Here is a 15,347-nt window from a genome sequence, read left to right as displayed (position 1 = left end):
GATAATTAACAATTTAGTGTAATTGTAATTATCAAGAATTGAAGATTAATATTAGATTATAGTATGTAATAATGTTGGACTAAAATTAAATAAACCTAAATTGAATTAAGTTTTAAATGTGATGATAAATCTCATCATATAAAATATTTTTAAAATGTCAACAAACTGTGTGAAAACTGGCACCATTTTTTAAAAATATATTAATGAAATTGCTTTCTTTAAGAAGCCAAATTTATTACAACAGAAATATTTTTGATCTGTTTTAGGTCATGTTTAGGTCTGAATTAGCTTATTTCAAGCTAATTCTTTAGCTTATATTAAGAGTATTGAATTGATTATATAAATCTCTTCAATTCGATACTTTTTTTAAATATAGAATCATAAGTTAAATCCTGATAAAGGTTGCTTGGACTAAAGAAATCATTGTATATATCAAAACATTTTTTTGTTTTTTGTTAAGATCCTTTAATTTTATAGCCTTGAAAATTTATTAAAATTTATTGCACTTTAATGTTTCTTTAATTTTATTGCAACATCATTATGTAATTGCAAGTAAGTGTGTAATCAAATTTTATTTATAAAAAGGCATATAGAATCTACATACAACAAGTATTCTAGCTTACATTAAAGTAATTTACTTTTTTCTTGAATAAATTCTTTATTCTCCATAGTCAAAAATAATGGCTTCTCTCTATCAGAAATTTTAATTAGTTATCTGTAACTTAGAATATTTTTATATTTTTATACTTCTTTTCGGTTTATGTATTTGTTTGTTGATATTTATTTATATCATGAAAATACAAATTTCTTAAATTAAATTTTATATGGGAGATAAAAAAAATTCATATTAAAAGTGTTATTAAAATAAAGAAAAAAAATTATCAAAAGTAACTTGAAATAAAATTCATGATGATGAATTGTCTTGAAACAAATACAGTCAAACCTGTTTTTATGTGCTCTTTTTATGTGTGATTTTTATTTCTGCGATTTTTTTAATGCGAATTTTTAATTTATGCGGTTTTTTTTGTGCGATTTTTTTATTTGTGCGGTATAGTTGGCGACTAGTCTCGTGCGATTCGTCATGTCTCACGTTGACTTATTATAGCTAAATAAACTTATTATAGCATAAATGCACTTATTATAGTAATATTATTGCATGAATATGCAAAAAATGAAATAATTTACTTTTTAAGTCAACAAAACACCACCTGGACAAAAATATGTTAAAACAGACGATAGACCAGACGATGCAGTCAAGTGCTGACATCTGTTGTCAATAAATTCTATTTCGTACGGTTTTGAGTTATTTTCTATGTGAGACTTTTTTTATGCGGTCCCTGTTGACCGCATAAAAAAAATATTTTTTAATTGTGTTGCGAAAACTATTTTTTACAGCCATTCGTGAAGTTTCGTGAGATTTTTTTAATGCGTCTTTTTTAATGCGGTCCCTATCCCCCGCATAAAAACAGGTTTGACTGTACTTTCACTTTATTGTAGTTAAATATATTATGCATTTATTAAAATATAGAATAGAATTTTCTTACTTCTTATTTTTTCTTCTTATATATACTAATCAGAATTTCAAAATTATTATTAAAATTATATAAAGAAAATTATGAACTTTTATATTATTCATATACAGAAAAAGACTTCAGTTTGTTCTAAATATAACAATAAAAAATTTAAAAAGAAGTAAAAAAGAAATCATACAAGCATACATCAAACGAAACCTGATATCATAAGCAAATACACCAACAATGCAGTAAATGATCAGGCTAAATTCCAAAATTTAGCCCAATCATTTATGGCAGTTGTTAGTGTAAAAAAATTATGAATAGAGTATGAAAAGAATGATTTAAGAGTGGATTGCATTACAGAAACAAAACTTTTTAACATTTTGTGCTTTTTGGATTATTTTGTAAAAGCAAGAATAAAAAATTTAAGAATGTAAAGAAGAGAGATTTTTCTGGATGAAATTAGAAAATAATTATGGCTTTTTTTTTATTATAGTATTTTGAAATAGTTTAGACTAAAATAACTAGTAAAACTGATTGTTTATCAGTTTTTAAAATAAGTAATAAAAATAATCTAATAATTGAAATTAAGAACTATTTATAACTAAGATACCATAACTAGATTTTTTTTTCTTTTTATTAAATGAATCTCAAAGTAGCATGCCTCATTTTATTTTTAAAATACTTTTTTTTTTCTAGAATTTTCACTAATTAAATATAATGATTAAAGGAAAATAACAATAAAATTATATTAAAGCAACAGTTTATAACAGGGTTGTCCAACCTTTTTTCCTTATGGGCCAAATTAGAAATTTAGGTATATTCAGTGGGCCACAAAAGTTCTTCATATAAATATATGCTTTTAAAAAGTTCAAAATGTGAATATCAAATTTTAATAACAAATATACATTATTATGAAAAATACTGTTATTGACAGTAAAAAAAGAAATACTCACACAAAATAAAAATGTTAAAAATCCCATTGAATTTAATCTTCTTCATCTTTGCCTTTTCCCATGTTTATATGGGGTCGGCATTTCCTTCTCTAATACATTTTTTTCATTTCTCCCTATCAAGGGCTTCTTCTCTCTTAAGTCCTTTTGATTCAAGTCTTCTTCTACCTTATCTTTCCAATGCATCTTTGGTCTTCCTCTTTTCCTCTTTCCTTTTGCTACCAGTTTTCCGATCTTTCCAACATAATTGTCACTTCTTTGCTCTACGGGCCAAACCACCTCAACCTACATTCTTGCATCTTTTTGCTCAAGGGCCCACCTTAACAGAACCTCTAATAAAATCATTCCTTATTCTATCCTTCATTGACATTCCACACATCCATCTCAACATTTTCATCTCTGCCACCTCCATCTTTCTTTCTTGGGCTCTTGTTATTGCCATGTCTCAGCTCCATATAACATTGCAGGTCTACAACTGATTTACACAATTTCCTTTCAGATTGCAACTAACTTTCTTGTTGCATAACACATTGCTCAGCTTCCTCCAGTTCATCCATCCACATTGAATTCTATGCTGCACCTCAGAGTTCAATCCTCCTCCCATCTTGATAAATGTCCCAAGATATTTAAAACTCGGAACAAAAGGGAGCGGCACATTTTGGATTTTAATATTACACTCATCTCTACCATTCAGAGTCTTTGCCTTCCGTTTATAATATTGTCAATATTTGCTTTTATGATACTAATTTAATTCTAAGAATATTAGTTAAATAGGAATCATTCAACTATTTCTTTCAGCAGTTTCAATGTTTTTAATGCACGAAGAGAATTGTTCAAAACAGTATGTACTACTCCACATGCATAACAGTTTTCTAGATAAAATCGTCAATTACGTCATTATGACATTAAAGTGTATCCAGTGAAATGAGAATAGTTTTATGACATATTTTACCAAAATAAATGAAAATATACCTAAACAATTTAGGATGCAATGGGCCACATAAAAATATTAAATGGGCTGCAGGTTGGACATCTCTGGTTTATAATATATATTTCATTGATTAAATGAAATACTGAAAATAGTTTTTTTAGATCTTTTGTTCAGTTGAAAAAACTGAAATTTACATATGCATATACAGTATATAGAATTTTTTCTTATGCATCTTATGAAGATATATGCACTTTTTACCTTATATCTTGGAATTATAATTTTATTTTATAGCCAATTTATTTCATTGTATTAAGTTTTGGTATTTATTATTTGTAAAATAATTGTTTTTGTAAAGAAATATAAGTTTTTTAAAAAAATAATCATTAAAAACAGGATTATATAGATAGTCCTGTACTTATATAATCTTGAGTGAGTTTTTTTATTATGTAAACAGAAACTTTAGTTTTTAATAAATCAAAGTTTAGTGAAAACTAGTCTGAATATTTACTTTTAGGAATTATTTTGAATTAAAAGTATGGCACACTATTATGAAAAAAACTCAACTGTTGGTAGAGTATATAGATGAGAAAAATAAGTGTGTGTGTATAAAATAACATCGTTTCAAGATTTGAATTGGGATATTTAATGTATTTAAAAATAATTTATAAATATATAATAGGAGTGTTTGGGAAAAATGACAGAATATTTAATGAAATTAGAGATCCAAGCTGAAATGTAAATCTAACTTCTAATTGGAAAAACAGTATATAATGGAAGAACAATATAATTCAAAGACATTAAATTACTAAATAATAATATACTCAGATTTATAGAAAAACTAACTCCAAAAGAAATTCATTTATAAGAGTAAATGAGCAAGAAGAAACAGAAAAATAGTTGAACAAAGTTGTCTGTTAAACGTGCTCATTGAAGGAAGGAAAACAGAAATGTTTCATATACAATGAAGAGCTTTGATATGAGAATTAAACTGAATTAATAAAATAGAACTATAGCCATAATACATGAAAGAAGGAATATTGAGAAATGGAAGGTGTATAAAATACAAACTGAAATAAAGAAACAAAATAGAATAAATAAGAGTTCCAAATAAAATACAAATCCATAAAAATACATAGTATATAACAGATAATTAGTATTAGCGAAAACTGGAACATTAGAGAAAACAAACTAAATGTTAAAATGTGTTGAATTAGACTGGATAATATGATAGTTACCGCATATCTCGGCGGATAAGACGACCTTCAGATAAGACGTATAAATTTTCGTCAAAGTTTTATAGTTTTAGCATATATCTGTCCTATAAGACACGACACCCAAACTATCAATGGCCTATGAATTTAGTTTAGATCAGCAATCGTTCTCTGGATAATAATACTGTATAGCGTATATGGAATTATGTCCTATTTGTAACTTTTCGAACAAAATTTTATTTTCTTGCATCTGGTGATTTTTGCAAACATTTGCACTAATTTGGGCATTCGGGTAATGACCTTGACTATTTACAAAAACATCCTATGGACTATTCTATTTTGTGCACATACCGTACTCTCTCCTGGTAAATAATTATGGTTTGTCTGTCTTTTTATAATGGTTTTAATTTATATAAATTTCAATCTAATTTTTTTGTATATGTCCTATAAGATGACCCCGGATTTTCGGAGCCATTTTTTATGGTTCAACTATCATCTTATCCGCCGAGATATACGGTATTTTATGGGCTTTTTTTATAATTGAAATAAAGTAATAAAATTTTTGTTTAATGTCAGTTTTACTTTCTCTCTAATAATATATAAAAATACAAGATTAGAAACCAAAAATTCAATTTAAAATATTTATATTACATACCCAAACTCCAGTATACAACATATAGTTTGCAAAGAAAAAAACATTTTCAGTGGGCTTAAGCCACCATCATGTTATGGCTGCTTTTCAAAAGTAGAATAATGTTTAAGATGTCATGTTGTACTGTACTTTAGTTTATAATAATAATATAATATATATATATAATATAGGTTTACTAGTTTATCTAGTTATTTTGTGGTGTTATATTCAATTTAAAATTATTTTATTTGTGAATTTTTAGCAATGTCTTGTTTCTCAAAGTTGGTAGTGTTTGAATATTTTTAACTCTAAAAAATTTTTTATATTTTAAAAAAAATTTTCTTCTATACCAAAATTATAAATTTAAGTATTTAGCATAAAATTCAATTGCTTTTATTGTAATAATATGCAAATTATAATATATACAAATAAGTTTGTACATATAAACTTTATGGATCTTTATAGATATATGGAAACTATAAAAATGAAAAGAATTTTGCAAGTACACTATAGTACAAGTATTTTAACATTATTTGATGAACTTAATAACTATAAATATTAAGAATGGTAATTGTCAAATTACCTTTAATATCTGAAACTAATAGGTAGTTAAATAAGAAAATGTAGATTATAACTTGATCTATAATAGTATATATTTAGGAAAAAACAAAATAAACTTATCTTCAAGAATAGTGATACATCTAACCCTCAGTATACATCATACTTGATTGTAATTTTGGTTGAACACAATCATAAAAATATGAAAAAATTAATTTTACATAGTGGTTAACACAGTAATTTTATTCTTCAGTACTTCATTTTTTAAAATTTCCCTGATGTGTTTTAATTGACGAAGTTTGGGCCTATGCTTATTATTATAATGTAGTCACGTCATTGCTATTTTGAACTTGCATACACAGAGAGATGAACAGATCCCCATTTTGCACTACAGATTTCTTGAATAATGCTACATCAACTGCTGTATAACATTGGGCTATATATTGGCAATAATTTAGGACCTTTTGTATATTATTTGCTATTTCTTAGAATAAGAAATAGCAAATAATATACAAAAAATCACATACTAAATATGATCATCTTTTAATTTTTAAGAATCATTTTAATTATTTATTGATGATTAATGATATATATGATGATGATGATGATGATGATGATTTATATAACAATGATGATTCAGAATAAAGATATTTTAAAAATAGAAAAGAATCATTATCATAAGTATATTTATACAGGGTGACAATAATTAACCCGTACAAAGTTTGTAGCAATGCTGCACCTGAACTTTTTTACTGTCACCAATTTACATACTATTGTTTAATTCTCCATGATTTCCTGCCCGTGTAGATGTACTTTCGATGTAATAAGGGTTAGTTCTTTATTTTTTTAATGGTGTCGAACAAATGTTGTGCAATTTTGGAGCTATTCCGGCAAGGAAAGCATCAATGTGAAATTGTTCGTCTGCTCGGTGTTCCAAAAATGACAGTCTCAGATGCAGTTCGGCGATTCAAGGAGCTTGGCCACAATGGTGACCGTCCCGGACGTGGAAGAAAGCGCACTGTCAACACGTCTAGGAACCGCAAGATCATCACAAAGCGAGTTGACTGACATGCGAAGGTCTCCATGAGAAAAATTGCTCGTGAGATCAGAATCAATCGCGAATCGGTGCGGTTAATGGCGAAAAAGGAACTCGTACTCAAGCCCTACAAGTTCCAAAAGGTTCAGCTCCTCACCGATGAAAACAAGTGCGTGAGACTCCAAAGATCCCGTTAACTCAATCGTTGGGCCGCAGGTCGACAATGGGAGTGCATTCTCTTCACAGACGAGAAGCTTTTCTCCGTACAACCATCAAAACGACAGGAACTGGTCCGCGGGGGCTCCTGGACGCTCAGCCGTCATCGAACATCACAAAATCCAATGTCAGTCATGGTTTGGGGCGGAATTTGTGCGAGCGGCAAGACACCCCTTGTTTTCGTCGATCAAGGGGCCAAAATCAATCAAGATGTGTACCACCATGACATTCTCGAGGCTGTGGTACTTCTGTGGGCTCAGCAGCATTTTGGCAGTGCGAAATGGACGTTTCAGCAGGACTCGGCGCCGACACACAGGGCGAAGAAGACTCAGGAGTGTGCAAGGCTCATTTTCCCGATTTCATCTCGTCTGCGGAATGGCCACCGTACTCGCCGAATCTGAACCCAATGGACTACAGTGTGTGGTCCATTTTGGAGGCCAGGGCCTGTTCTAAGTGCCATGAAAGTTTGGAGTCGCTGAAGCAATCCTTGCGCTGGGAGTGAGACAAACTGTCTCCAGAAGAGTGCGGCCCATCGCTGAGAATTTCAAAACGCGTTTGGGGCTCTGCATCAAAGCAAAAGGAGGCCACTTTGAAACTGGCTGAATATCTGATTAATACGTAAAGTATTGTCACTGTTATATGCTGTTGTTTTGCTAATTTTCATTTCTTTAATAAATTTACGATACAAAAAACTTGTACGGGTTAATTATTGTCATCCTGTAAGAGAAAATAATATAAATATCATTACTAATATTATTAATTAAAAGTATAATAATTAGATATTTTATAAGGATATATTATAGCTTTAGTAAATTTTTAAGTATTTAATTAATAGTTTCAAAAAATCAACTATATATATATATATAAAAGAATAGCACAGAGACAGACTAAAACCTTTCACAGTGTTGTATACAATAGAGAATAGTTTTAGAATATGAAATAGATTAAAATTTTTCTACACTAATCATCATTTTATATTAAAAAAATAAAATTATAGATGTTTATAAAAATTTAAATGTTTATTAGTGAAGAAAATTAATGTACAAGTTTTTTGAATCATTGCTTTATAAAAACAGGCATACCAACTTTAAACCTAACCTAGTTAAATAGAATGATGAGTTCACATTAGTCATAATACTAGAAAACTTGTTTTTCTAGATGTAAGTTGATCAAGTAATTAGAAAATTAGTTGATTTGTGTTTTGAATAAAACTATTTAAAATAGAATGAAATACTGTGTGTGTGTTTGTGTATATATATGTATGTGTACACACACACACACACACACACACACTATTATATATATGATTGTAATATAGTCTCTTGTTAATTTAATAAAAATACAATTTTAATTAGCTATTTGTTTTATTTTTGAATTTTAATAATTTAAATAAAATATTCTAAATTTAAGAATTATAAGGAGATGGACTTTCAACCATGTGGAGGGCATTCTATGACATTTCATATGTCTGCATTAAGATGTATATTTTGTATTTTGTAAAATTCTTTTCTTTTATTTTTGAGTTATTACTTAATATATTATCAGGATTGAAGCAAGATATTAAATGCTGCAATAGACGTGTATTTTGCAATATTTCTAGCTTTTAAATTCATGTTCTATTTTTTAAAAATGCATTTGGTTATATCTGTGCTCTTCAAACCTGAGGATGATTCTTAAAATGGAAGAAAATATTTGTTTTCGTTTTATTACTTTTATTTTTTGCTGGTTTATGAGTATTTAAGTCTAGCTGTTATTTACTTGAATAATTAAATTTTTGTTTTCAAACAATTTTTTTCTTTTTAATTTTTATATTGATGTTTAATAAACTAATATTTATGTAAGAAATTCAAAGACCACAGTCAAAAACTATGAACAGTAAAAAGAAGGCTTCTAAACATTATTAACAAAGTATTAGTGTTTAATTAATTTTCTGAAGACAAAGTCCTTCCCGGAACATGGGACCACTATTTTTAAGTTCCAAACATTACACTTTTGGCGACTGACCTTTCCTTTTAGGCTACTGGCCGCCAAACAGTCCTTTAAAAACACAAACATATATCTAATTAAAAATATTAACATTTGTAAAGAAGCAGGAACTGGTAAAGTACGGACGTCTTCTATTCTCCATCATGCCTTCTTGGGGTTGGTTCGGCTTTTATCTACAACGAAATAGGCGCTGGTAAAATGTAGATGAGGAAAGCTACCCCCTGGCGACAATATTTTAAAATTATATTTGTTAATTTTCGAAAATTAATTAATTAAACATAATTATCGCCATCGGACGAAAATTAACAAATATAATTTTAAAATATTGTCGCCAGGGGGTAGCTTTCCTCATCTACATTTTACCAGCGCCTATTTCGTTGTAGATAAAAGCCGAACCAACCCCAAGAAGGCATGATGGAGAATAGAAGACGTCCGTACTTTACCAGTTCCTGCTTCTTTACAAATGTTAATATTTTTAATTAGATATATGTTTGTGTTTTTAAAGGACTGTTTGGCGGCCAGTAGCCTAAAAGGAAAGGTCAGTCGCCAAAAGTGTAATGTTTGGAACTTAAAAATGGTGGTCCCATGTTCCGGGAAGGACTTTGTCTTCAGAAAATTAATTAAACATAATTATCGCCATCGGACGAAAATTAACAAAAGTATTAGTGTATTATTTAAAAATTTAAAAAGTACACCCAAATATTTTGGCATTCATATTGTGTTCATTTTAAAGGATTTTGTGCTTGAATATTCAAAAAAGCGAATATTTTTCAAAATACTGGAATATCTGATGGTTTCAGTTTCGTATTTATCACCAAACAAAGATTATAAATTTTAATGTTAATTGGTTAGTTTGTACCATATAACTGGTATGAACTAACAAATTATATTTAATTAAAATTTATAATATTTTTTGTTGATAAATATGATTGACTGATATAGTAGATATAATTTTAGAGTTAATTTGCTTTGTGTTCTTTTTATTAGTCTTTAATTTGTACATGTCCTGTGAGTTTGGCCTAAATATTTCCAGATTTTTCCTTCATTTTGATAACTTGAAACCATGTCATATTTCTATTGTTTCTAACACACAATGCAGTGTAATCCAGCAACCACTTGGCTTATTTTCATCTTTATTTCAGTTGATACGCATATACATTCTGCGTTTCGGGCCTAATATGCCCCTCTTCAGTCAACTTGTATCTTCTCTGTTTTGGTAATGTTCCGTTGTTGAACTGTATGCATTTCTTGCACTAGATGAAGTCAGCTCGTTTCTGTTTCTGTAACTTGTTTTGATAACTTAAAACTGTGTCATATTTCTATTGTTGTTTCTAATACACAGTTTCAAGTTATCAAAACAAGTTACAGAAACAAACAGCTGACTTCATCTAGTGCAAGAAATGCATACAGTTCAACAACGGAACATTACCAAAACAGAGAAGATACAAGTTGACTGAAGAGGGGCTTATTAGGCCTGAAATGCGGAATGTATATGCGTATCAAGTGAAATAAAGATGAAAATAAGCCAAGTGGTTGCTGGTTACACTGCATCGTGTATTAGAAACAACAATTTTTCCTTCCTTCATAGATTCAATGATGTCTTTGAGTGCAAAATCATTATTATTTTAAAAAACTAAAATAATATTTAATTCTTAAATATTAGTTCATATATTTAAGTATTATTGTCTATTTGGAGTTATACATTGGACATGCAAACAACTAGAACATCTCCAAAGGAAAACATGAACAACATTAACCAAACACAACAAACACCACCTTAAGTTGTTCCTAGAAAAGGATGACTCTTCTTCATAAAGAGGAAAAACAGATTTCAGATGTTTTAAACCTACACTACAAACAAATATAGACACTAAGATTTTTTTTCCACAGAAAGTAATACAGCTTTGTATAATTTTGATGTGTTTAACTTTTCCAGACAAAAACAGTACACCATTAAACTTACATAACACTGTCCTGGATCTAATATCTGATGGTGTCTGTGCATCTTGCATAGACACCATTAGGCAGAATTGGATTCAGAAAGAACCCCGTGGTAGGCAGCCCAATGATCTTGCCAAGATCATGTTGATCAAACTGGCTGAATGATAGATGTCCTTTTGGGGAGACTGAAGAGTTCATGACTGTCATACAAGACCTGGTCATAAATAGGAAAAGCCTACAGAAAGAACATCTTAAAAGATACACCACTTACAGGTAACACTTCTAGGAAATGTCACATCATGCACAAGACCATACAACACATCAGGTTGCAAGCTTTTGACACAAACTGAATACTTACATCAACATAACCAAATAGCAATTACCTCAAAAACATTCACACAAACAAGCTATGTGCTGGATATTTGTAGTATGTTCAGAAATATCCAGCACATCTTAGACATTTATAGAAAATAATAACATACACAGTGGACTAAGATTGTGCCATAATCACAAACAAAACAATTCATTACAATAGATCAGACATCATATTCATTAATAAACAAAACAAAATCACATACATAATAGACATAGCTGTTGCAAACACTAACAACAAACAAAATACATACAAAAAATTAGTAAATACTCAGAACTCATCTAAGGTGTCTGTGAAGAATGGATAAGGTACTGGTACTTAGTGCTAATACAGTCAACTTACATTAATGTGTTTTTGAATAAATATACTATCAGCATGTATGGAGAGACATGCTGCAAAGCAGCAAAAACAAAAGACACAATAATTTTTAATTTTATGAATGTTTTATAAATATTCAAAAAAAATCTACTGTAATATATTTTCATTAGATACATATGCAACTAAAATTTAACATGACAATCACATTTTAATTAAAAAAAAAGAGTATTTTTAGTTTAATTAAAAATATACTGTTGACTCTTTATCAACTTCTATTGAATGTTACTGTTTAATGGAAATGTATTATTACATATTTTTAATACATTAGATAAAAATTTTATAATAAGATATGAAATTTACTAATATTAATTTAAATATCATATTTTTTAATTTCCTCATTTGATTAAATCCTAGGAGGGTTAGTTTTAAATAAACTCTCAGTGGTTATTTGAAGTCCTAGGGTTTTTTAGATTGGGTTTTGTTACTTTGCAACAGGTGATGAGTGGATAAAAATTGAAAGAAATACCTTAACTACTCATATATTTTTAGAACTATCAAAACTGTGACTGTATTTGTGGGTTACAGCTGTAGAAATTGAAATAATTATTGTTTTAGTAATTAATCTGATTCAGTGTCTTCCGATTTGGTTGTTACACTGTCGTTCATGTCTGTTTCAATGTCAGAATCAGAATGTTGACTATCATATTCTGGTTCAAATTTGCCATCTCAAATTTGAGTTTTCTTAATTACCCTTTGACTCACGAGTTCTCAACAGAATTAAATTGTGACTTTTACACTTTGTCAATATTTATAATTTTATTTCTAAAAATGTTCTTGAGCCTTGAAATAGAAAGTGCTATCTGACTCTAGACCAGGGGTGGCCAACTTTTGTGCACATAAGATCTACTTTTTATCGTAAAAATGTGTCGCAATCGACTTGTTGTCATAGGCATAGTCTAAGTGGGGAAGGGAAAGTGTGAAATACATACTATGTTTATACACTGTTTCAGTACGAAGTACACTCATTGCTTATGAGTCGAGTCATAACTGCATGCATACAGTTGCGTTCGGTTACAAATATAATACATTAAGTCAAGACATCGCTAGCGATCGACCAAAATTGGCATGGCGATCGATCGGCCGATCGCGATCGACTTGTTGGCCACCCCTGCTCTAGACAATTTGGAGAGGTAGAATTTTAGATATATTCCTTAGCTATCACACCAAATCATATTATACTCTATACAGTGCAGTACTTTGTGTTTTCCGTGTTTTTTAACCTGGAGTTTTTTAAACAGCATTTTTATTTCCTGGAGTTTATTAAAAAATATGGATTTAATTGAGGAAATACAGTACGTTCATTAAGGTGACATCTCAATACCTTATAATCATTTGAAAAGTAAATTTATTATTTATGTAGTTTTTTATAATTTAGTTTCTTATATAACAATTTTTCTTATTATAATATTTTTTAGTGAACCAGGCTGCATGTTTATTGTTAAAGAAAAATGAATGTGGTGATCAAAAATCCAATGGTGTATTGTATCTTTGAAAATCAAGTCTGTTTCAAGATTGACTGCAACATTTCTCCTTGACTGCATATCTTATTTGAAAACTATACTTCATGAGTTTGATATCTTTTTGGTATTTATATATTTATATATATTGTTTTCCTTTAAATTATTTATTTAAAATATATTTAATTGTATATATAGGATATATACTTTCTCTTCAGCTTTTTAGCAATAAAGTACAGTTTTTTGTAAGATTAAATATATAAGTAGTAGTAGTAGTAGTAGTAGTAGTAGTAGTAGTAGTAGTTGTAATAGTTCCTTCAATGCTAGGTAACGTATTGGGCAGCAATTATCTTTCATCGATTTTGATTAAGGGTGAGAGCTTCAGCTTCTTTCCAAGTCATATTGAGCATCTTCAAATCTTGAAGAAAAGTTCTATGCCAGAAGACTTGCTGTTTTCTGATGTGGCACTTCACATCCATTTCTGTGTCACCATTTTGGCAAATAACACTACCCAAGTAGGTAAATCTCTCCACCTCCTCCAATCATTGTGCTCTGACAAATTACTCCCTGCATTTGGGCACTGTTACATATTGGGTTGTTCAGAAAGTAATTTTGTTTTTTTATTACTAGAGGAATTAGATGTATTTTTATCAGCCAATTTGATTTTAAACCACATTTTCATTATATAATTTGACAGCTGACATTTTAAGGCTTATTTGTAAAAAATTTTGTTTGATTCTGTACAATTGTTTTTTTCGGTGACCCATCAAATATAGAAAATCGAAAGCATCATTTTTGGCATATTTTGCTTTTTTATAACTAAAAAATCAAAATGCTGTTCAAACAAGAAAAAAATTGTGGTACATGTTTGGAGAAGATTTATTGAGAGAGAGACAGTGCCAAAACTGGTTTACAAAATTGCATTCTGGCAATTTTAATATCAAAGATACACCACATTCTGCATGGCCATTTGAAGCCAATGAAAACAAAATAAAGGTACTGATTGAAGCAATCTGCCGTATAACAACACATGAAATCACTACGAGATTAAATCTGTTAAATTGAACCATTTATTATTACTTAAAACGAATTGGTTTCATTTCAAAGCTCTATGTACGGGTTCCACATGTTATTAAAGAGAGATGCTCTCTATGGTGGGATTTTAAAGAAATTTTTTTTTGAGCTTTTATCAGACAATTTAACAATTGATTTGAAAGTGTACTGCCATCGAGTAAACAAATTGAGTAATATCATCAAACAGAAAAGACCAGAATTGATCAACAAACAAAGTGTAGTGTTTTACCATGATAATGCCAAATTTCACACAAGTTTGGTAACTCGTCAGAAACTGTTATAGCTTAGATGGGATGTGTTATCACACCAACCATATTCGCCAGATTCGGGCACACTCAGATTATTACTTGTTCCAATCTATACAAATTTTTTTTAACTGTAAGACATTTACTTGAAATGACAATGTCAAAAATCACTTGGATCAGTTTTTTGTAAACAACGATCAAAACTTTTATGAATGTGAAATTATGCTACTACCAGAAACAATGACAACAGGTATTTGACCAAAATGGTCAATATATAATTCAATAAAATATTTATTTTTTATAAGAATATTGCGTTTATTTTTCTATGGAAAAAACGAAATTACTTTCCGAACAACCCAATATATGCATAATTTTCGTCTTCACGGCATTTATCCTGAGGTCAATTTTGTGCACCTCCTGACCCGTTGCGGTTGTGGCATGCTGTAACATTGTCTTGCTTTCTTCTAATAGGATGATATCGTCAGCAAAAGCTAAATCTTTAAGACTGTCCTGGTCAAACCAGTTAATACCGGCCCCAATGCGCGCACCGGACTCTTCTGCCTGCTGCATGACATTATCAAGGGGGAAGGGGACAGGACACAATCCTGCCTGACTCAAAAGAAGTCCGTATGACTACCTTCAGTCTTGACACAACAACTTGAATGCAGGTATAAAGCCTTGAAAATGGTGACAAAGTTTGTCGGTACACCATATAATCGCAGGATCTGCCAGAGGGACTTGCAGTGAACACTGTCAAAAGCTTTCTTGAAATCAATGAAATTGATGGCAAATGGGTGTCTATACTCAACTCATTGTTTGATGATATTTCGAAGGGAGATCATC

The 15,347-nt window shown here is 29.7% G+C and overlaps 1 protein-coding gene across 1 annotated transcript in view; it reads left to right on the top strand.

Moving 5' to 3' along the window:
- Positions 1 to 15,347, top strand: part of melt (melted) — a 63,346-nt gene that overhangs the window by 12,497 nt on the left and 35,502 nt on the right. The window contains 1 exon segment of the mRNA XM_067288694.1: positions 13,144 to 13,312. The gene's annotated coding sequence lies outside the window, so the exon portion shown is untranslated.

Source organism: Centruroides vittatus, unplaced genomic scaffold (genome assembly GCF_030686945.1).
Source record: "Centruroides vittatus isolate TY-2023 unplaced genomic scaffold, ASM3068694v2 scaffold_899, whole genome shotgun sequence".
Lineage (NCBI taxonomy): Eukaryota > Metazoa > Arthropoda > Arachnida > Scorpiones > Buthidae > Centruroides > Centruroides vittatus.
Note: the sequence above shows the minus strand (reverse complement) of the source record. Positions and strands in the feature narration are given on the sequence as shown.